Source organism: Heterocephalus glaber, unplaced genomic scaffold, assembly GCF_053883595.1.
Source record: "Heterocephalus glaber isolate CG9 unplaced genomic scaffold, H.glaber_assembly_v1.0 deba00001497, whole genome shotgun sequence".
Lineage (NCBI taxonomy): Eukaryota > Metazoa > Chordata > Mammalia > Rodentia > Bathyergidae > Heterocephalus > Heterocephalus glaber.
Genome location: NW_028258320.1, coordinates 26,289,818 through 26,312,016, shown reverse-complemented (window position 1 = coordinate 26,312,016; position 22,199 = coordinate 26,289,818). Strand labels below are relative to the sequence as shown.

At 40.5% G+C, this 22,199-nt stretch overlaps 1 protein-coding gene, 1 long non-coding RNA gene and 1 pseudogene across 9 annotated transcripts in view; 1 reads left to right on the top strand and 2 right to left on the bottom strand.

Moving 5' to 3' along the window:
• Window positions 1-22,199, bottom strand: part of Rhobtb1 (Rho related BTB domain containing 1) — a 131,492-nt gene that overhangs the window by 60,930 nt on the left and 48,363 nt on the right. For 3 of the 7 annotated variants that reach the window (XM_087185514.1, XM_004858270.3, XM_021239107.2), the window contains exons 1-2: window positions 16,856-16,991; window positions 14,846-14,896 (exon numbers count right to left, since the gene is read on the bottom strand). The gene's annotated coding sequence lies outside the window, so the exon portion shown is untranslated. Of the gene's footprint in view, window positions 1-14,845; window positions 14,897-16,855; window positions 16,992-17,556; window positions 17,687-22,199 lie in introns of those variants that run through there. The other 4 variants (XM_004858267.4, XM_087185511.1, XM_087185512.1 and 1 more) reach the window with 2 other exon arrangements.
• LOC147825610 (52 kDa repressor of the inhibitor of the protein kinase pseudogene) lies at window positions 4,651-14,839 on the bottom strand (annotated as a pseudogene). Its single transcript, XR_015440535.1, has one exon. The product of XR_015440535.1 is annotated as a 52 kDa repressor of the inhibitor of the protein kinase pseudogene (transcript).
• The window catches only part of LOC147825609 (uncharacterized), a 45,333-nt gene continuing 44,047 nt past the window's right edge, over window positions 20,914-22,199 (top strand). Inside the window, exon 1 of the long non-coding RNA XR_015440537.1 lies at window positions 20,914-21,920. This is a non-coding gene — a long non-coding RNA (uncharacterized LOC147825609). The remainder of the gene's footprint in view (window positions 21,921-22,199) is intronic.

Genomic DNA, 22,199 nt, shown 5'->3' with positions numbered 1-22,199 from the left:
AAATTCAATCAGAAGGACTTCAAGGTAAGATAGTAATGAAAGCACAGATGACTCATTAGCCTGATTCTAGACAGCTAGAAAACTCCACAACAGTACCACAACCAAGGATAAGAAGTAACCATAGAGTAATTGTAAAGATTTCTGCCCAATTCACTTCCTTGGAGCCAAAAGACCAGCAGAATGCCCACTTTCAATGGGGAAAGAACTAGTTCAGGAAATAAGCAGTGTGTTCTTCACCACACTGCCTCTGAGCTAGACTCACTTGGGACAAGGGTGGCAAAGGTCTGGTGGAGCCAGTAGACAGTCTTTGAAAAGGGGTATGCTTTCATCAACAAGGGATAATCCCACTGACTCCCAGGAGTAGAGAATGGAGTATGGGAAAGATTCTTTGTACTCTGTTTTTGATTCCCTCAGCCTGCACAACCAGGTCCTTTCAGGTTTTTTGTTTTGTTTTGGTACTGTACTAGGGATCAAACCTAGAGCCTCATGAATTCTGGGTAGGTGCTCTACCACTGAGCTACATCTCCAGCCCTCTTTAAATCTAGGGTGCCTAAACTAACCTTGATTCTCTTGCCTCAGTTTCCTGAGTAGCTGGGATTATAGGCCTGTGGCACCACACCTGGCTCCCTTTCAGTTTTGACACTTGGATAGAAGCGACTGATTCTGTGGTGTTACTGTGTGGGGCAGGATGTGAGAGAAGTGAAAATCTTGAGTGAACAAACAGGGCTACATCTTCTGTGCTCATGACATTTCTCACTGCTGTCCTTATCTCACCCATAGAGGTTCTTTCCACCACAACATATTGATTAGCTTTACTTGGATGCTCTGGAACCTGGTGGTGTCCTATGACTATTAGAGCCTGCCTCAGTTTGGATGGAGCCTGTGGTTAGCCAAGCATTAGGATGATACCTCAATCCTTGGCCAGTATGGTTGCTCTTTTAAACAGGTGAAGTAAGCAAGACCATTCAGGATATGGTCTATTAGAAACTCTGAAGCATAGAAAAGGACAAGGGAGTACCCAAAGGCATAGAGAAAAAGTCTTTCACTGGAGTAATTTGCTGTAAGAAGTAGCAGGAGAAAAACATTTTAAAAAACTTGACCTATGCAAAAGAAGGTGATGCATTATATATATAAATAGTAGATGAGGTTATATAAGCAATAGGACAAAAAAAAAAAAAAAGGAAGGGCCAAATATAAATGAAATGCAAGGTTGCCAAAATAAAAACCATCCTGAAAACAGTAAACAGCAGACTAGAAGATGTAGTAAAATTAATTAGTGAGGTATAGGCCAAACATGAGAAATTTTCTTGAAACATAGATGTAAAGGACTGCTGAGAAGGATGTGATGAAAGACAATAAATGGGCTGGTTGTTAATACGCCATCTTCTACGTAGGGAATATTCTTGAAGAAAAAACAGTAACCAAAGAACAAAATCTTTCTACTACAAAAAAGAGATGGGACAGGAGAATGAGGAGGAAGAGGAGGAGGAGAAAAAGAAAGGAAGATTCCAATTTATTCATTTTCTTTAGTAAAATAATTAAATATCAATGGGAAAAACTAAGAATCTTATCAGTATCTTATCAAAATATCAATCAATACCTTATAAAGAAATAACAATATGAACCATCAAAAACTTCACAAATACACTGTTTCAGATGATTTTAAAAACACATAAAGAGCCTCGAAAAAGGGACATAAGAACAAATTTTGATATTTGGTTAAACTGATATTCATGTGATGGTAACATGAAGCTATTCCTAGATATCAGAGAATCCAGGAGCATAAATACAGATTTCCTTAAGAAATTAAATTGTGTAAAGATACTACCTAAAACATCCAGTGATAATCAAATATTTTAAATAAGGCACTGTGGCTTTAAAGCACAGTGAAAACCAGAGCAAACTGAAAATATAAGCTCAGTTGACATAGTTATTTTGAATTTGGTGACAAAATTGCATAGAAAAATTATCTATAAAAGATAATCTGGAAGGTAAAAAGAAAGGACAACTCACAATAAAAACAGTAATAATGACTCTCCATTGACCAAAAGGCATATAATAAGCATGAAGAATACTTTAGAAGTATAAGGAAAAGTTCATAAAAACAGCTGAAACAAAGGCAGGTGTGGTGGCACATGCCTGTAATCCCAGCACTCAGGAGGCTGAGGCAGGAGGATCACCATGAGTTCAAGACCAGCCTGGGCTATGTAATGAGTTCAAGGCCAGAATGAACTACATGGCGAGATGCTGTCTCAAAAACAAAACAAAACAAAACAAAACAACTGAAACATATGGGTTGAAAAATCAGAATCTATCAATGCCAGATTAAGAAAGTGAAAATGAACACCATATGAAGGGTTGAATTAATAGATATATCACAATAGGGTTGAATTAATAGATATACCATGTGTTTTTAAATCTATTAAAACAGTGTATCTTCTTTCAAGTGTTCCTTGCACATTTACAAAAGCTTACTACATACTGGACATAAGGGAAAATATCCTCCAAATCATAAATTGTACCAACCAAATTCTCTGGCCACAAAGACATTAATGAAAAAAATTAAAAGGAAAAAGTTTATGACAGCAACTAAAAATCTCAACCCTTAAAAATTTTAAAAATAATTTTTTATATATGTAGTCATTTAAGGAAACAGCATTATGGATGGAAAATGGTTTAGAAGTAAATATATTTATCACAAAATAATCTAAATCTATGATAAGTGGGGCAATAAAGTACTGGCTGTATAACTTTGGGCACATCACTTAATCTAAGCCTCTATTTCATCTGTTCACTGGGGATAATTACCTCCTTCAGTGGGCTGTTGTGAAGGTTAAATTACATCATGCTTGTAAAATAGCCACTGAGAATGCAGAGAGAAAACTCAGTAAGACTGATCTATTAAGGCTGTCATTAAAACTATATTTTCTATAACTGTGATAATATAGAGAAATACTGAGGAGAAAGTGCAGAATGGTAACCTGAAATTTAGGTTGACAGCGACTACAAAAAATAAATCCATGTAACCTAAATAAAACTGGGCTTCCTCATTCCCTTACATGAACCACCATTTTGGCACAAAGACATAGCTGAAAGAAACACAAACATGACTCTAGGGTTTACATAATTTATCTCACATCTTGTGGCAAAACTCTTGAAAAGTCTCTATAGTGTGTCTCCTAGGATTCCACCTTTAATGGCAGCCACTCAAGTCTGTCCTTCTACCTCTTGGGCCCCAGCGTTTCCTCCTGAGTTTCTTCATCCATTTTTGCAGGGCTAACCTAGCCACCGGGCTCTGCTTTACTTGCATTTTCATCCATTACTCCCTGGCTCCAACTAAATGGATCTTCCCTGAGATGCACTCTTTTGTAAAAAGCGGGGGGGCTGGGTATTAATATGTGCCTACTTAAGATAAACTGGAGGGAAATATGGTAAATAGGTAGTAGTTGTTGCTGAATGATGGGGCAATGACATGTTCCTGTCATTTTTCTACTTTTCTTTAGTTTCCAAATTTTCTACAATGCACTTGTGTTGCCTTAAAAAAAAACTGAGACAGAATTCATAGGTTATAAAACTCATTTAAACTGTACAATTCAATGTCTGCTTTTTTTCTTATATTCACATAGTTGGACCATTGTTCTCATGATGTAAGTCCAGAATATTTCCACATTCTCAAAAAGAAACTGTTGACCCGTCAGCAGTTATTCCCTATCCCCAGTTCTCCCAACTCTGGCAAACACTAATCTGCTTTCTATGGGTTTGTGTATGATGAAGGTTTCACAAATATGGAGTCAGACAACCTGTGCCTTCTGTATTCCTCTTCTTCCACTGAGCATAAGATTTTCAAGTTCACTCATGTGGGAGCATATATCAGTACTTCATTACTCTTTATGGTTAAATAATATTCTTAGATGTATTACTTCTATAATGAGAAAATATTTTAGCTTTTTAAAAAAAAAGTAATGTATAACCATTGTTAATTCTACTAAGAGTATGCCCATACAATCCAATAATAAGAAATGATTTTTGATGATGTGTAAATTGTTTTTCAAAACCAAACATTTTTTAAAGCATATTAAGCCTGCTAAACTTGTTTTTTTCTGCCTCAAGCTTTCCAAACACACACACACACACACACACACACACACACACACACACGCACACACACAGGACTGTAACTGGTGTTTTGCTGAATATCAGACACAGAATTTGAACTAAATAAAAAGACATTGAAGATATCCAGGACAAATGCATACAGTTCTATTTTAAGCAGAAAGAAAAATTCTTGGCTTTGACATTCTAAGTATTCAAAGGAAATACTTATGGTAACTGAAATGAACAGTTTTAAGAAATGGAAACAGAGCACATGAAATATTCTGTGGAAATCAATTGTAGTTAAGATATTTTAGGCTCGGGTCAATAATATAGTGTAATTCGGCTTTACATTCATTAAAAACAAAGTAGTTCAAAATAATTTGGTGTGCATGCCATACATGTATTTGTGTACCTGAAAATCACATACATACAACTGATACACATTCATACATAAATTTAATATCATAATCTTTACTTGGAAGGACAGACTTCCACACATGTTCAGCTACATGGGTGATACTCCAATCAAAGCTGACAGTTGTTGACTCAAATAAAGTAATGCTTCAGTGAAAAATCAAATTCCGTACATGAAGGACTTACCCTTGGGCACAGAATTCAGAATGTTTCAAACACACTGAGGATGCAGTGTAATGGTAACCAGAGCAGAGTGCTGGTGGTATTCCGGTTACTAATCTAGCAGCTAGTTATACAGGTATGTAAAGTTTGCAAAAATGTATCAAGTGGAAACTTGTTTGTCATCTGTCCACATCTTTCTATCAAAACTTTGAAAGACTTCAGTGGTATTGTTAGAAGAGAGTCCTTAGTATTTAAATAAAGAGTTTAGAAATACTAGAGTCTGAAATATTCCAAAAGTTCAGTATTGATCTCTGTTTGATACACACGAAGGAAAACCATTTTCTTTACTTGAAACCTCTTTCCAGGGGACTTAATAAGCAGCTGTAAATTTAGCCTCAGGTTCTATGTCCAAAATATCACCCTCCCCCACTTATTGATGTGAAGCCAAATCTTATTCCTCTTTAGGCTGCCTAAATGGAGATGTTTTGATAAAGGGGAAAGTGGGGAACCTGTATTGAAAAGAGTCAGAACAAACTAATGCCTGGAAGCACTGAGCTTCATGACTTATGAAACTACACGTGCGCTCACATGAAAGAATCAGTAGCCTTTGTCCTGTTACACAAGAAGGAAAAGAGAGGAGGCAGTCAAGAAATTGGCTGATCATTTACACCACAGAAACCAGCCACTACTACAAAGCAGGGCTTGCTTTATGGTTCTGTTGATCGTCTAGAGCTAAGAAAAAAATAATTTAAAAATTTTAATAATGCAGAAGAAAGTGTGGCATGTGAAGCCGTTACAATGTGAACAGTACATTTGAGGAAATATCCTCTCAGAATGTTAAAACTACCAAGCATTTCAGTAAAGAATTCATTCATGTCATTGATGAATAGGTACAATTCTGACATATGTCTTTGTTGTTTCACTTTTGTCTTACTCATCAACACAAAAGAAAGCATCAGCCAACACTTACATGGGAACTACAATCTTCGTTGATTGTACCATATGTTGGCTGTGGAGAGAAAGAAGAGTTTGGCAAAAACCAACAAAAGCATTCTGTGAGGCTCAACTGGCAATGTGGGATTTATAATAAGGAATATTTTATATTTTATTATTTGTAAATTTTGTTCTAATCAATTACATCAGTAGCATTTATTTATCTGTTTAGAGGGTAGGAATTGAACTGAGGGCCTTGTGCAGGCCAAGCATGCATTGTGGCACTGATCAGACCCCCCAATCCCTAGTAGCATTTATAATTAATATATTTATGCACATATATGCATTCTTTTTTCTTCCCCCAGAGAGTAGGTTGATTTCCCAGCATCACTAGCTACAACTCCTTCCATGTTTAAAAGTCCATTACTCTGTTATGAGTTAAGAAACAAGCAAACAATATAAAGTGAGAGTCTAGTTATGACCTACACAGCCTGAGTTTCAGCATTAGATCCAATGGTGACTCTACTTGAGAACTTCCCTACTCACAGTGCGGTCTTCCATCCAGCAGCCCTTGGACCAATGGGAGCTTGCTAGAAACGCATAATCTCAATACAGTTACATTCATCATTGGGATCTTGTACCTTTACATGATGTTCTTATTTCTTTCCCATTCCCCTGCCCTCCCTTAACCCCTTCCACCTTTCCCTATTTACAAAGATTTTTGTTTCCATTTTTTCCTTTTCTCATATTTTTTCTTTTTCCTTCTTTCCTTTCCCCTACCCATCTCAGGCTGCATTTCAAACTCCTAAATCAGAATTTGTTTCCTTCTAATGGGATGCCCATTCTTGTCGGCACATTAATAACATTTGAACACTGCTTTAAAAATAAGTAACTCCTTGGTAAGAATTGAAACTTACATAGAATTAATTTGAGCTTAGTAAGAAGGTTAGGGATCATGTTGCAATTGATGATTCTAAGCATCTAGCCCTATCTAGCTACTTCACAGCACTGGGAAAAACATGCAATGGGTACCCATAACCTCAAAGAAAAGAACATTTGTCTTGTAATATCACTTACCAAATACTTAAAGGGAAATTGTGCCACCAAGAGAATAAAGTCTATTCAAAGCCACTTGTTATTAACAGAAAGAAAAAAACAGGTGCAAGTAAGAAAAAAAAAAAACCCACAACAGCAGCTTTCCTCTGTATGTGATGATCAGGAAAGGCTGCCAAAGACTTGTTCCAAACATCCAAAGCAGGGCAGCAAGTGCCACATGACAAAGTGCAGCAGCTGGGGAGAGGAGTGTGATGAAACACTTCCCAGAGGTGTAATTTAGGCCAGGGTAGTGATCAAGTGCTGAGGGTGAAGGGGGAAATTGTCGTGTTTATGCTTTTTCTATCAACATCAGTCAGCAACACATGACACAAGGACAAGACAGCATATCCCCAATACTCAATTCTGCAGTTCATCAAAATAAAGATAGCAAGTCTCACACACTTTGAAACTGAAAGTAAAAGTTTTCTACTAGCAATGATATTCTCTAGAAATATTTCTCAGCTGTTGGACACAAAGTACAATTGTTGTTTCAGAATGTAAAGGTTTATGTGAAAAACATGTTGGGATGCTTCAACAGTGTCTGGAAGAAAATGAGAGGCACTAATCTCCAAGAGGAGCTTTGTATTAGTTTGTGGGAAAAACTAAAACAACAGACTAATTCAAGTAAACCACGGCAACTCTAGAGGGTGAGGAAAACAAATGGAATTGGACTGGGCTGCTGGTATCCAGAACACGAGGAAAACATTCCGATAACCATTCCTCCCATAGCAGAATCCAATGACTCCACCATTACATGTTATGATTACCCCGACATGTTGAAATATTTTCCTTTATGATACTCTGAGAAGGCTAAAAAAGAACTAACCTTCACTGAGCACCTAACCTTCTATGTGTTTCAGAGGTGATTTCATAAGCTCAAAATCCCCTGAGGGAGGTGATATTCTTCCCACTTACAGATGTGGAAAGTAAGGTCCAAAGCAGCAATTTACCCAAAGCACACAGCTAATAGAAAGCAGAGCTCAAACAATATTAAAAACCTCCCGGCAGATCACTCAACTGATTCAGCTGCGAAGGGATCAAAGTGCATGTTCTGCAGAAAAGGACTGTCCTGTCTTGTCATCGGTGAAGGTAAGTGAGGTTTCTCCTAATGGCATGGCTTCACATTGCTGGAAACCCTCTTATCACACCTTTCTGGAGATGCTTTTGGTAACAGATACATTTTGGACTTGCTGGTTGTAACTCTGGCTAATTTGGAGGGTTCAGAAGACTTGGCCCTCTTCAGAGCATGTTATGTAACAAAATTAAGCCATAGCTAGGATCTGGAAACCTGGGTTCAGTTCAGGCATTGTCAGTTATTAACTGTGAAAGTGGTCAAGTTACATGGCTCCCTGGGTGCCAGTATTTTATTTATTTATTTTTTAAACAAAATTTACATTTTATTTAGATTGAAATAAACTATACAAAATTTTCTTCACAAAAAATAACAGCAATATTTTCTGTATTATTTCTAAATAAACCACAAAACATTCATTTTGTAGGTTTTCAGTTTTGCTTATAAATCAAGATCAGGCAATAGGTAAGAGTCATGGAAAAAGACAGAAGAAAACAGATGAGTCAGTTGCCTGTATGGATGGCCTCTGATTCTGCCTTGAGGATGAAGCAGAAGCATTCAACATTTACCTGCTAAGAAGCTTATGAAGATGTAGGTTCCACAAAAGAATGTAAACAGCAATAACCAGATGTGGAACAATGGCAAGCTCTTCCGTTCAAGCTTAAACTGTAACCTATTCTTTTAAGTTCATTTAATAAAACAAAATCTACATTGAAATCTGATAAGCTCATAAACTTCTCTTTAGTAATTCCCTTAACTGTCCATTAGATTTTTAATAACACACTTAAAACTCCTACTAATCACAGGCCCATGATGGCCTTCACCATAACATTTTATAAGATGCCTTCTTTTCTCCCACACCACCTCAAAATTCATTTCTTCAAAAACTGACAACTCTACTTGAAAGCAGATCCACAATGACAGTGTGTCTAAAATGTCTTAATTAAAACAATTCCATAATGCCACCAGCAGAGGTCATGCCAAAGTGAAGCGTGGCACTTACACTTACAATGCTATCTTCTGCCATTCTTTTTTTTTTTTTTTTGTACTGAGACTTGAACTCAGGACCTTGTGCTTTTGAGGCAGGCAGTGGAACCACTGAGAAGAACAGACAGGTCTCAGGTGCACGAGGGTTCAGAGGGACCATTTAAATATGGAGATTATCAATGGCTAATATATTCAATGACAGGCTTGTAGGCTAACATATTCACTGATTAGGTGGCCTACATACCCCTTATAGCTTTTCTTTCAAATAGCAAATATAAGAAAAAGCCCACTGTAAAAGTCTCAAATATTTTCAATAGTTTCTGAATTATCTGTAGGAAGCTCTGATTTAGTTGTATATAGTTTGATATATGTGTCTACCATTAAATTCAGATCATGCTTTATATCAAACTTTATGTTAAGCAAAGCCAAGTTACTTGATCTTTGGTCTGCCAAAGTGTTCCTCAAGTATGCTTTGAGATGCTTTCGTCCATTTTCATAGCACTCATTCTCAACTTTTATCACAGGAAGAATACACGGGACCTTCAGCAAGGGATATACATTAGGAAAAAACTTAATGTCAGGCAGGTGGAGGGCTTCATAAGTGGTAGATGGAAGCTCTATGTTTTTCCCTCTGTGTTTCCATTTGATACTCCAACAATGAAGTTCAACTGAGAGTGTATCAGGGTTGGGTAACTCACTTCTGTAAATGTCAGCATGATGTTTCTCTAATGTATTGAATTTGAGCTGTCCCATGACTGAGGGTACCCAGAGATAAGCATTTAAAATCTTTGAGGTGCTGTTCTGAGAATATATCTTAAAAGTTCTTGAATAATGTGCTCCACTGTTAGAACACTCAGGGTTTCTTTATAGTAACTCTCAGAGGTTAACTGAGATTCCAGGTTACCTTGTTGAGGCCTACAAAATTTCCCAGGGAATTTCACTTGAGTATCAAGTTTGGTTGCCAAATTCGTGGCTTCCTCAAACCAAAACTTATGACAAACTTCGATATTTTGCATCACTTCATTGAGTGAGTGTAATACAGCAGTCAAACCACTGGCTGCAGAGAAGATATCAGAAGTCTGTCCCTGGAGATTTTTCCCAAAGGCCCTTGTTAAAGATAAGACATTTTAAAGAACAATAATGGTAACAATAAAATCAAAGTCTGTTACTGCACTACAGAGTACAAATGCTCGGCCAGTATACAATTATTCCACCTAATATTTGTGTCACTATTTATACCATCTAAACATAAAACAAGTGTTTGCAGGAGGTCCACTAAAACTTCAAAAGCATCATGCCTGCCTGTCCACTGAGAATGACATATTACTTTCAATTCTTTACCCCTTTTTTCACTGTTCTGGAGAAGAACTGAAATTACATTGTCAAGTTCTAAAAGTAGTTGTGGTGATCAATGGAAAAAGAACAAACTTTCTCAATTGTTCCTAATGCAACTGATGCCCCCATGACAGGCACTGATTTTGCCAACCACATGTTTAAGGCACAGGAAGAGCAAAGTGTGTAGATAGCTTGGGGATATTTTTCTAGAAGTCTAGAAGCAACAACTTTCATTTTAGACCCACTGGACACAATATAAGCCTGGCCACAGCAATACTCCATATTTAGTTCCCACTTCAGAGTTATTACTGTGTGAAATTTCACAGCCAAAATTTCCGCATCAGCTTCATAAGGCAGGAAGCCCACAAACTCCTCTCTCAGGTTATGAGATTCATCAACAGACCTCACCAGGACAGGTAAGTGCTCTTCCCCCGCTATGTGCACCACATCATCAGTGATGATGGAAAAGACGTGTGAGTCTCTCACTTCCCTGAGGGTTTCTTCCCTAATACAGCTCTCACAGATCTCTAGCATCTGTTTCTGCTGTGTTTTTGAACAGAACAGTGTGTTAACGGCTGTGGTCTCAAGCACTTTCTCAGAACCTCTTCGCCAGAATTTATCTGGCACTCCCACCAAAGCTTGAAAGTTATCAGGCATAAAGAGACCTTCCGGGATTTCGTTGGTCTCAGGCCCATCCAGAGCTACGTTTTGTTTTCCCATAAGAATCAAAATTTCAAATAGAGACTTTAAGTATTCTTTGTTTTCCTTCCCTTCAAGGGTTAAAGGTAAAATGTCTTCATCCTGTTCATCCCCCTGAACTTTGGCACTGGGATTCTGAGCATTGCTATTGTTTGTTTCTTTATGCTTCTGTTCCTGTTCAAAAGTTTCATCAATTTTTTTCTGTTTCAGTGTCCTGATTTCATCTTAATTCAATTCTTTTATTCGTTTTCTGTGTCTATGTGGATTATTCAAATGACTGATAAGATCAAACATTGTTGGTATTGCATTGTCTCGAAGAAGGGTCTTATCAGGACTAGTTCTACAGATCATAGAGGTCTTGAAGTGTTTGGCACACAGCCAATATTGTTTATTTAGCTGATCAGGTGTTTTATCTTCTAAGTCTGCTCTCCTACAATTCTCCACCCACTTCTGGCATCTGGCTGGATCCCACAGAAACCTGAAGAAGGCCAGGTTGGAGTTCACACTCTTCAGTGTGCAGTTGGCGGCCTCGCATAAGCTCCGCATCTTCACCCGCCCTCTGGCCCCCCTCCCTGCCTCCTCAGGGCCGCCTGCCTGCCCGCCTGTTGGGGCCAGGGAGGGGCCGGGCGGCTCCGCAGGGCCCAAGTGTGGGGACCAGTATTTTATTATCTACATGAGGTTGAATCAAATACCATTAACTAACTTCATCATTCAACTCCACTGTTTCAATTGTTTAAGACTGAAATTTTCATAATATACTAGAAATGATGACAAGACTTAACACATTTATCCAAGGCAAGACTGCTCTGTATGTATCTCCAAAAAATAAATCCACAGAATAATTATTTAACTTCTGCAAGAGTAACCTGAAATGAAACTCTTTAAAGTATGTGCTTTTCTGAGTTTATTTATAACACACACACACACACACACACACACACACACACGGATGCACATACAGACATGAAACAAATATTTAAGTTCTTAGACCTGGGTGCAAATCCAAGCTCTGCTTCCTGCTAGCTCTTTAGCTTAACCTTTCTGAGTTCCATGTTTGCTTCTGTAAAATTGTAGTTGATAATGAATATTAGCTGTAATGCAGTAAAGTGTCTAGAACCCAGAGGAGAATAAGAAGATCTGGCTGTTATTACTGCAGAGGTCATTAGGGGTTTGGGCTCCAGCTGGATCACAATTCAAAAGCACTTCTAGAAATGGATGATGAAGAGAACTCCAGCAGGATAAAGACATGGTAGGAACCAGGAGAAACTTCCCTTACTTTCCAAGGTGTTGAGACGGAATAGCCCTTTTCTCCAGAACACAGCACCCCATACACTGACCCTTCTCAAGCTGTCTTGGAATGAAGCCTGAGATCATAACCTCATTAATACTGGGAACTGGCTGTTAACCTGTGTCTGTGCAATAAGTAACCTCAGGTGCAGAATAGAGAAATGTACTGATACCTCTTTCTTTGTAAAACTTGCTAATTCACCCTTTAGTGAATAAAACCTGACCAGAGGTAAGCAGATGTTTTTGATGGCGAAACTGGAGGGAGTATTTGAAGACAGGAATTCCTGGACATTTGGAAAGAATGGCTGTCAGGTCTACCCTTCATTTTCAATTGGTTTATTTCACAACTTCTGCCCTGTGTGCATAAGAAGCAAGGTTCCAGGAAGAGGAGGGGGTGGCTTTATGAACAAAAAATGCGAATAAATTACCAGTCTATAAGCACCCATCCATTTAACTGGTTGTCTCATGCCTTACCTGCCCCTCATAGTCACACACTCTCCCACCACCTGCCCTTTCCTCTACATACATCTTGTGATTTATTTTTTCTTTTCTTTCCTTGTTTTGTTTTGGTGATGTGAGGATGGTGGGAAGTGTGACTGAAAAAGAGAAAGTGAACACAGGACAAAATTTGAATGACCTATATTGGGTAAACTCAAATTATGTGACGTCAAAGGGAGGCCTTCCTATAAAGAGACTGAACTACTTGTTTTCTAAAGGAAAAGCCAATAGGAAGGTTTAAAAAATTACAGTCTTCTACAAGTAAACTTACCAAGCAAAGCCAGCAAAATTTCAAATATCTCTAGCCATTTTAAAAGAGATAAGTCATACACATTAAAGCCTTCTGAAGCTCAAAAAGCAAACAAGTGATTGATTGCCAATTAAATGATTATTACAGATACTATGCTAATTCTAAGATTTCTTTTGGCTCTAACATGTAATCTACAGTATAATTTTACTGCTTTAAATAAATTGTAGGCTTATAGTTGCTATATTGATATTCTTATGGCATACCGTTATCACAACTAACAATATATAACTTGATGGTAAGGTCTTGGGCTGTAATTGGATCTTCCCAATAAGAACAGTGCTCTTATGGAATACGATCTGTTCTGTAATGATCCACTGTATTACAACTTTTTATAGGCTAGAGTTTTACAGGACAGCCTCTAACAACCCCTTAAATGCTTAAAAGTAGCTCTTAGCTAATTAAGCTTTTAGAGCTATTGGCTTAAGTTGGGGTAATCAGTCCATTAAAAAGATGATATTTAAAGGTTTTTATAGTAGGTTTGTTCCTTATTTCATTTGTATTACCCCTAAATAAAAATCCCTAAGAAGGATTAGTAACTGCTACATGTTATTAAAAAAAATCCCAGGAAAAGGAGAGAGAAGGTAGGAGAAGGCCATCATTCAGACACAAACTGAAAATATTCTATTTAACCTTTAGATATTGAGCATTTCTAGGACTTTGGTTAGGATGCCACTATTATGTACCCAAATATTCAGCCCTTTTCAGACAAACTGAGGTTCCAAAGGAACCCCACACTTTTATGCCTCATGACAAATATCTTTCTCAAAGATGCTATGGAGATCAAACAGCCTACAATATTATTATACTTCTTTTGTCTTTGAGTTTGAGATACTATAATCTGGTGGTTCGGAGTGACTGAATTATCTCTTCTCATTGGGTTAAAATTTTCACATTCTGTCTTTCTCCAAACTCTCACTCATCTATCATCTATCCAGACAAAAAGTGTGCTTGAAATTTCTTTTCTATGCATATGTGGAATTGCAAAGTAATCCAACAGACTGAGAAACACTGAACTTTTCCTGAATGTACCACTGACTCTCAACTCAGCCTTCTAACACGTACAGTCTTGATTTATCCTCTAATTTTCTATACATGAGTGTTTAGTATCTTGCCTTTTAAATCTGTTTGTAAAATTCTTAAAGCCAGAGGTCTCATGACAAAACAACTTTCTCATCTTTGTGCCATGCAAAAGAGTATATGTGAATACTTACTAGTTCACTGTTTTTACTGGAGAGAATGAAATTTATTCTTTTGCAACAGCTGGGCCATTGAATGTTACTGTATGAGCCACAAATCCCAAGTCATTTTATACAAATCATTTAATCTTTCTTGAACCCAGTTTTCTTCTGGGAGAAGACTTTTTCAAGTAGGAATTTATGCCTTAGAATAAGACAGGACTTTTAAAAAATGCTATTTGTGCCATTGACTAGATATCAGAATTAAACACAATTCTCAGAACTTCCAGCTCCTCACCTGCAGTTTGGTGGTCAAGAGAGTGGTTTCATCTCATGGATTTTTTTTTTTTTTGAGGCAGAATGAAAATACAAATTTATAGAATACTGAAAGTACATTACCTGAACCTTAGTTCATGCTCAATATATGTCAACTATTATTATATCAAATTTCTTCCAACTCCAGAATGCTGAGATTAGGACAGAAGTCAAACCTCAATTACTGAGCACCCAGATCCTTGGTATCCTCAACTGTCTTGCACCATGTTGATTCCCAGAATTAATGGAGTCTCACAAAGGATAAACCGACTTGATACCATTTTACTCACAGAGTAAATAAAGTAATAATAATAATAATTCTCGAACTTGTGATGATCCTAATTGAGCATAAAAATAACAAAAACAAATTCTAACGGCTGACTTTGAAACTTGTTCTGAAATGCATCCTCAGAATGAGACACAGGATATCATCAATCTGTTGTCATGGCTTTGTGCAAAGACACTGACCTGGCTTGCTGGAAGTGAAGAAGAGAACACCCTGCTCACAGCTGGGCTTACCTACACAAAAGAGAGAAATACTTTATAAATACTGTTTGTCAGGAGCACATGGAGAGTCACTATAATTCACAATAATTGTCAATATACATCCCCCCCCAAGAATGGGCAAAATCTGCTTTACTTTTGCTAAGTGCTAGTGTAAAAATGACATTTCTTTGGTTCAAATATATTTTGAAATAGCTAGGTTAACATTTTGTAGCATTTGTGAAAATATATTTTGGAGCATTTTGGAATAATATATAAAAAAAGCATTTGGCCTCGAATTGATGGATGGGAACAATGAAAATGTCACAGGCCTTTTATAATACAGAAGTCATAGAAGTAGGCATGCTTTTCATCCAAAATAGCATTGTTAGACAATATAATCATAACTAAAAGACCAAACAGTCCTAATTTTTCCTATTATATTTGTATAATTAATAAGTTGTATTGTTAAGCCAACAACATCAAACTCTTCCATGTGTTTATTTCCATCTCCATGAACACACACAATCCAGTATACTTACAACGTACACTACTTTCAAAATCTGGAAAAATAACACTGGGCACATTCAGAAGAATACTGACCATGATTTCACTGATTCCTCCCTAATTATTTTTTCAAAGCCTTCTATACTGGGATCGACTGGCTGAATGTCTTTCCCATTAGTATGTCCAAATATCATCCAGGAGTCAGAGGAAACCTGAATATAATAATTTACTGCCTCCACCTGCAGAGCAGTATGCAGATGTTATTTATACTGAAAAGAACTTCTGTTTATTTTCTAGCAACCAGTCCCTCTCTTAGGCATCTTGTAAATACATTTATCAGCCGGCTGACTTCTCGCTATTCACTACTCCTGAGAGGTCTTACACCGAGGTGAAAGCCGCCGCTAGCTCAGAACTGACACTGCAGTTTAGTATGTGCTTTCTGTGGAATGTGGAGCACAGCCCCAGTTGCACAGCCCAAGTTGTGGAGCTCCACTTGTGTGGAGTCCGGGAGGCCCAATCCCAGGAACCTCAAGTTGAGCATCTGGCTCAAGTTCAACAGGGGCGCCCAACAGGAGAGTTCAGTCAGGGAGGCTTCTCTTGCCCTAACTTCCTAGAGTTTCCCAGATCTGGGTGCTTCTGTGTCTATACTAACCTTCATGATCCCCCCTCCACCCCCAGCAAATGTGTACAGTCAGCTTCAAAGGCACAGCTTGTATGCTGACGTGCAAAGCCAAGTCAAAACCGTGCACATGACGCTCCCTTCTAACTTTCTGGTTTGTCCAAGTCTAAATATTGACATTGCTCCTCAGTTGAGATGTTTGATACTGCTGGGGATGGAAACTGCGCAGCTAACAGTAGACTCTAACGATGTATTCTTACATAGTTGTGCCTTCCTCCCACTTCTTTTGGGGAAGGAGGGCGGGGGAGGTTGGCTTTTCTTGTCTCCCCCCCCCCCAGCTGAGCACACGGAGACAAGGCAAGGTGTGTGCAAGCCCCTCTTGGCAGCTCCTGTTGTCACAGCAACTCACAACAGACTCCATAGCCACGGGGCCGGGGGAAGGGAGGGGAGCGGCAACTGCGGGCCGACCAGTCAAGTCTCCTGAGGGCGCCAGGGCCCAAGCCGCTGGCGTGTCCCCTTTTCAGGTCCTCGGACTCCCCACCACTGTCCTTCGAAGAAAAAGAGCCTTCCTCTGGGCGCGACACCACTCCCTCCCTGGCGCAGCCCGCCTGCTGAGGGCTCCTGTTGTACACGTTCTGAGCTCCAAGTCAGGGGTGCGGCTGGGCAGGCTCTCCTAGAAATCTCTTCTGCTGGCCTCCGATGTGACAGTGCCCGCTCTCAGTGCGACCCTACAGCAGATCGGCCCCAAGACTCTCCTGGGGCGCTGCTGGCCGCTTGGCACGGCCCCGGAGCCCCGCATGCAGCCCGTGGGGGGCCGGGGCGTCTGCACAAAGTTTCCTACCACAGCGCACGCACGACACAGAACCTACCCTGCAGCCGAGCGAGACGCGAGCTCTCTCCGCCTTCAAGGGCCGGGGGGGCGGAGGGGGACCCGCCACTCAGCAGCAGCCACGGCTGCGCGCGGTCGCGGGTGTGCGGGGCCCCTGCGCGCGGCGCGCCGCCCGCCGCCCAACTTTGCACAAAGGCAGCATGGCACTCCTCGCCTCGCCTTGCCTCGCCCCGCGCCGCGCCGCGCTTCCCCGTCCCGCCGCGACAGGGGCTCTCCGTTTCGCACCACCAGCCCTCCGCCCTCCCTCACTCCCTCCCGGGCCCTGCCCCGGCCCGGCCCCGGCCCCCACCCCGCGCTGGGGCGGGGCGGCCAGGCGGAACCGCGCTCCCTCCAGGCACCTCGCTTCGACGCGGTGGCAGCCTCGGCTCGGCTCGCACCGTGACGTTAGCAGCCTTCGTGGCTATAAATAGCCACGATTGGATTTCATTCATGAAACCCAGGCCTGATGTGTCTGGGCTCTGGGGCGCGGGTGCCAAAGGTGCCTCAGCTGTAAGCACACCCGGGCGGCCCGGGACAAACATGCGCAGAGCGCAGGCGACCCCAGCCTTTCTGCCCACCGGCCGCGAGGGGAGGGTCTGGGCGGTCTGCGCCCGCGCCCCCAGCCCCGCGTCCCGCCCGTCCCCGTGCGTTGTCTGCGGGCCCTTTGTCCTAGGCTTCGGAGAAGTAAGTTGGGCCACTAACCGGCTGGGCAGCATGGCTCTCTTCCCCCCAGGAGCTGACCGGCCGCGGACTCCAAGGGAGGGCATTGGCTTTTGTTTCAAAAGCGAGCCCAGCTGCTGACTAAGGGCTGCGTTAGCCCAGCCTCCTCCTCCCAGGGCGGCCGCACGTGCTGGCCGGCTCCCCCCTCGCGGCCACCTTCCCGGAGCCCTGGCTCCAGAGGTCCCTTCAGGGGCCCGCAGGGACGCACCGCTGGCCCCTGCCCTGGTAAATAGATTTAGAAACTCTCGCAAAGGGCTGAGTGAAGAGATGACATCCACTACTGGCCTCCTGCGTTGGGAGGACTATTGGAATCCCCTGTCAGCCCTTCCCTCCTAAAGACCCTCTTCCAGGTGGATTGTGGGGTTCTGAGCGCAGAACCAGGGGTAGTTTTCGGGCATTCATGTAACAAATGCTCATGGATGCCTACAGGATGCAGGGATACTGCCAAGCCCTAAGGCGATGACAGCAAGAGCAGCCGCCCTGGTCCAGCTCCCTGTCCTCAGGGAGCATTCAGTCAGTCTGCTAGCCTGTAAAAAGAGAACTCGGGGATAAAGGCACTAGTGTGTTCGCCTATTACAAGGGATTTATTCATCTATTAAACCTTTATTACGGAGACTGAGTACCAAGGGCTGAGGACACAAATAAGGCAACAATGTGTGCCTGGCCCGAAGCAGCTCTCAGGTAATGTGTTCCTGAGATATTGAAAACCTGGGGGAAAGGGAGCCATATTTTATTGTAAGGCTGATTTCTTTGTGTGCCCCTCTAACAACTTGTGAAAAAAATGTAAACCAAATAAACCATTCAGAAAACCATTTTCAGCTTCCCAGATGGATTACTCTCCTTCTGTAGGATTCCCAGATAAATTTCAGTCCATTGGATATTTCTAACCCTCCTTCCTTTAGAGTGACTGATATATATATATATATATATATATGATACATATATGTATGTGTGAGATATATATATATATATATATATATATTTATATATATGGCAAAGTCTTGCTTGTCTGGTGCTCTCTGAATCCCCTAGAAACTGTAGGATATCCCCCCCTTTTTTTTTCTAAGAAAAGGTATCACAGACAACTTGTTCTTTTTGAGCCAGTGTCATCATACTGCCATAGGAAATAGCATTATCAAGGCCCTAATCTTTGACAGAAGAGAAAGTAGCACATCAAATATGAATGTCTAAGAATTCAAGACAGATTCATAAGGCATGATCGTTCACTTGGCCCCAAACTAACTTCCCTTAGTGCATTTAACAATGACTCCATTTTGAAAGGCTTAATCAATATACATTCTTTTCAGGCACACACTTCTGGAGAAAAGTTAATTAACCCTACCCTGTTGACTCCTAGCAATCAGTCCTCTTCATTGCAAGCCATTTCTCTTCAAATTGCCTTTGGGGGCTAAGAAACTGGACAGTTAACTCAAATGAAATGGGAATAAACATGTAATGGGGACTTCAAATGTGGCAGGCATAGAGCTACGTGGGTTAAAGCACTGTTTTCTCATTGAATCTTCACAACATTCAATGAGGAAGATGTATTTATTATTATCAACCATTTTATAGATGAGGTAACTGATGTCCCGAAAAGCTAATTTTCTTAAGTTTTGACAGTTGCATTTGTACCTCGGTTGTTCTGTGCCAAAGTCTTATTATATATATGACATGCCATCCTTCCTCAGTTTCTCCCACTGCCTCAGTTATACAGTTATACATTTAAAAAGTCACAGGCAGATCCTGGGAGCAGAAGACACCTAGTCAAGGACCCTGTTTGGCAGGCCATAAACCTGCAGCTACTGCCCTTCCCTGCTAGGGGATGCTAAAGGCACGGGTGTCTGAAAGACTTCTAAAAGGGGTATAAAGATGAATTAATTAGCTATCTTGGAATCACTGTACCTCCTTGAATGCTCAAATCTGAGAGAAAAATAAGAGAGGAACTTTCAAGTAAAATAAATTTGTATCAACAGCAATCAAAATGTCAGGAAAAATCATTGTTCTGTGAATTCCCTCCAAGCAAGGGCAGTGATCTGAGAAAACATTACCACATGATACTATGCAACCCCACACTTTATAAAACCACTCATGCTGGAAAAGTTGGAGAAAATGCATCAAGTTGTATTTTGCCAACAGGAAAGGAGAGAGAAGGAACAATAACAAGTAACTCTTGGAGTCACAGCCATGATCATATCTGTCCTGTTTTTATTATCATAAAATAATCCTCCTTTGTATGCTAAAATTGTTTCTTGCTAATAAAATCAATACCATTTATTTTAAATAAACATAAAAGCTGGTACCTATGTGGAATCAAACCAATATTTTGTTTTTAACACTTTGGCAGCCTGGTGTGGTGGCACCTGCCTGTATCTTAGAACACTGAGAAAGGAGGATCAAGTTTCAGCCCAACCTGGGCAACTTGGTGAGATCCTGCCTCGAAATAAAAGCAGGGCTGGGGATGTGGCTCAGGGTGAAGGCCCTAGTTCAATCACCAGTACCGAAAAGCAAACAAAAATCGCATTCCTGTTTGTAGTACATACACATGGTTTTAAAACTTCTAATTAACTTTTATGGTAAATATTTTACCAAAATCATTGGATTAAGAGAAATTCTATAATCTACATACAGAACTGTTTTATAATTCCCAAAACCCCTAATATAATACCCCTTTGTATTTGCATCCTCTCAAACATTAACCTGTTCTCTATTTCTAGAGCTTTATCATTTTGAAACTTATATCACTGGGAACAGGAAGTATGTAATATTTTGAGATTGATTTTAAAAAAAACCCAGCATAATGCCCTTGAAGTTCATTCAGGGTATTATATCTATCAATAGTTCATTCCTCTTTATTGCTGAGTAAATTTCAGTTTTTGTTGTTTTTTTTTTGGTACCGGGGATCGAACTAGGGTCCTTCCGCTTGCGAGGCAGGGGTGGAACCACTGAGCTAAATCCCCGGCCCTGCTGAGTAAATTTCTATTGCATGGATGGGCCAGAGTTTGTTATCCACATAAGGATATTTGAGCAGTTTCTAGTATTTTGCTACCACAAAAAACATTTGTGTATAGATTTTTATTTGAACATGAGTTTTTTCTTTGGCACGAATTCAACTGCTGAGTTGTGTACTAAATAAACTGTTGATCTATTTTTCACTGTGACTGTACCTTTTACATTCCCATCAACCTATGAGAGATCTAGGATTTGGTATTATTACTCTATTGTACAAAATTGTAGTTCTAGTAGTTGTGTAGACAACTCATTGTGGTTTAACTTGTATTGTCCTAATAGCTAATTGTGCTGAACTTTGTCTTTGCAGTGCTGGGGACTGAACCCAGGGCCCTATGGGTCCCAGGGAAGCGCTCTACCACTGAGCCACATCCCCCGCCCCTTTTTGTTGGTCGTCATTTTGTGGAATTATTTGTTATCGTTATCTCCTCTTTGCTGAACGATCTGTGCAGGTCTTTTTCCTGTTTTATAGTTGGTTTGTTTACTTTTCAGTTTTTAGTTTTTGTTTTACACATGCTGAGGTTGCAATTTTCAAATTGGAAATTAAATACCTGTAGTACCTTAACTTTGTTTTCAACTCAGTGACTACTGTTCAACACTTCTACTGACAGAAGTTCTATGGAAAACATTCTCGGGTATGGAAGAGGTACTTGCATATGATTTCTGTAGAGAGAGTCTTTCCTTGAGCACTGGCTGCAAACCGACGTCAAAGATCCCACGCGGGCAGCTCGGGACCGGCCTTGTGCGCAGGCGCAGGCCATGGGGCACAGGCTGGGACCAACCTGGCCTAACCAAAGGGGCGTTTCCGGCTGGTCAACTGTCTCCCTGTCTGGGATCCTGAGTTTAATGCTATTGTTGACTATTTGGAGACTATTATCCGGGATGACGAAGTCCAGGTGTTACAAAGAAATATCATGGATAAATACAGCGGTTTGAAGACAAAAATAAACTTACCCACGGACCCTAGATGTGTTTGGCAAGTGGTCTGTTTAAAAACAGCTGTTAGATTTCTAGTTAACAGGGCAGCTTTCACATGGCCAACCATTTTGCGTTACCTCAAGATGAAGTAGCTGGTGACATATTTGACAAGCTGCCCACATTTATGGGTATTCTGGCTTCTAAAGAAATGCTTCAGGATTCCAGAATGTGAAAGCTAGGTACCGGATCTAAGGAGTAGTTCAGTGACAACTTCTTTGCCCAAATCACCTTGGATGCCAGCTTTCCTGAAGACCTGGGGCACAATTCTCCCTCTGAGCAATGTCTGAACAGCAGTGGGCTGGGCTCTCCTAGTGATGACAAACAGGAAAGAATGACCCCGTTCTGCCGGGTCTTCATTAACAGTAAGTATTGATATAACGAAATGATCTTCTGGGATGCCTGTATCTCTGGGAATATCTTCTAGCTCCCCTACCAGAGGAAACGCTTCTCCAAGGTGCTTCTAGTCAGACCAGCTGGATCAAATTGATACCCAGTATCCTATTTGGGGGGCATTTTCCCAGCTCTCATGTTGATAAAGTCAACAACATGGAATACCCTACCATCAGTAATCCCTTCTTGCCCAACTACCACAGCTAGGCTTTGCATAAAGCTGTGACTTTACAGACCTCTCCTTGAGTAGA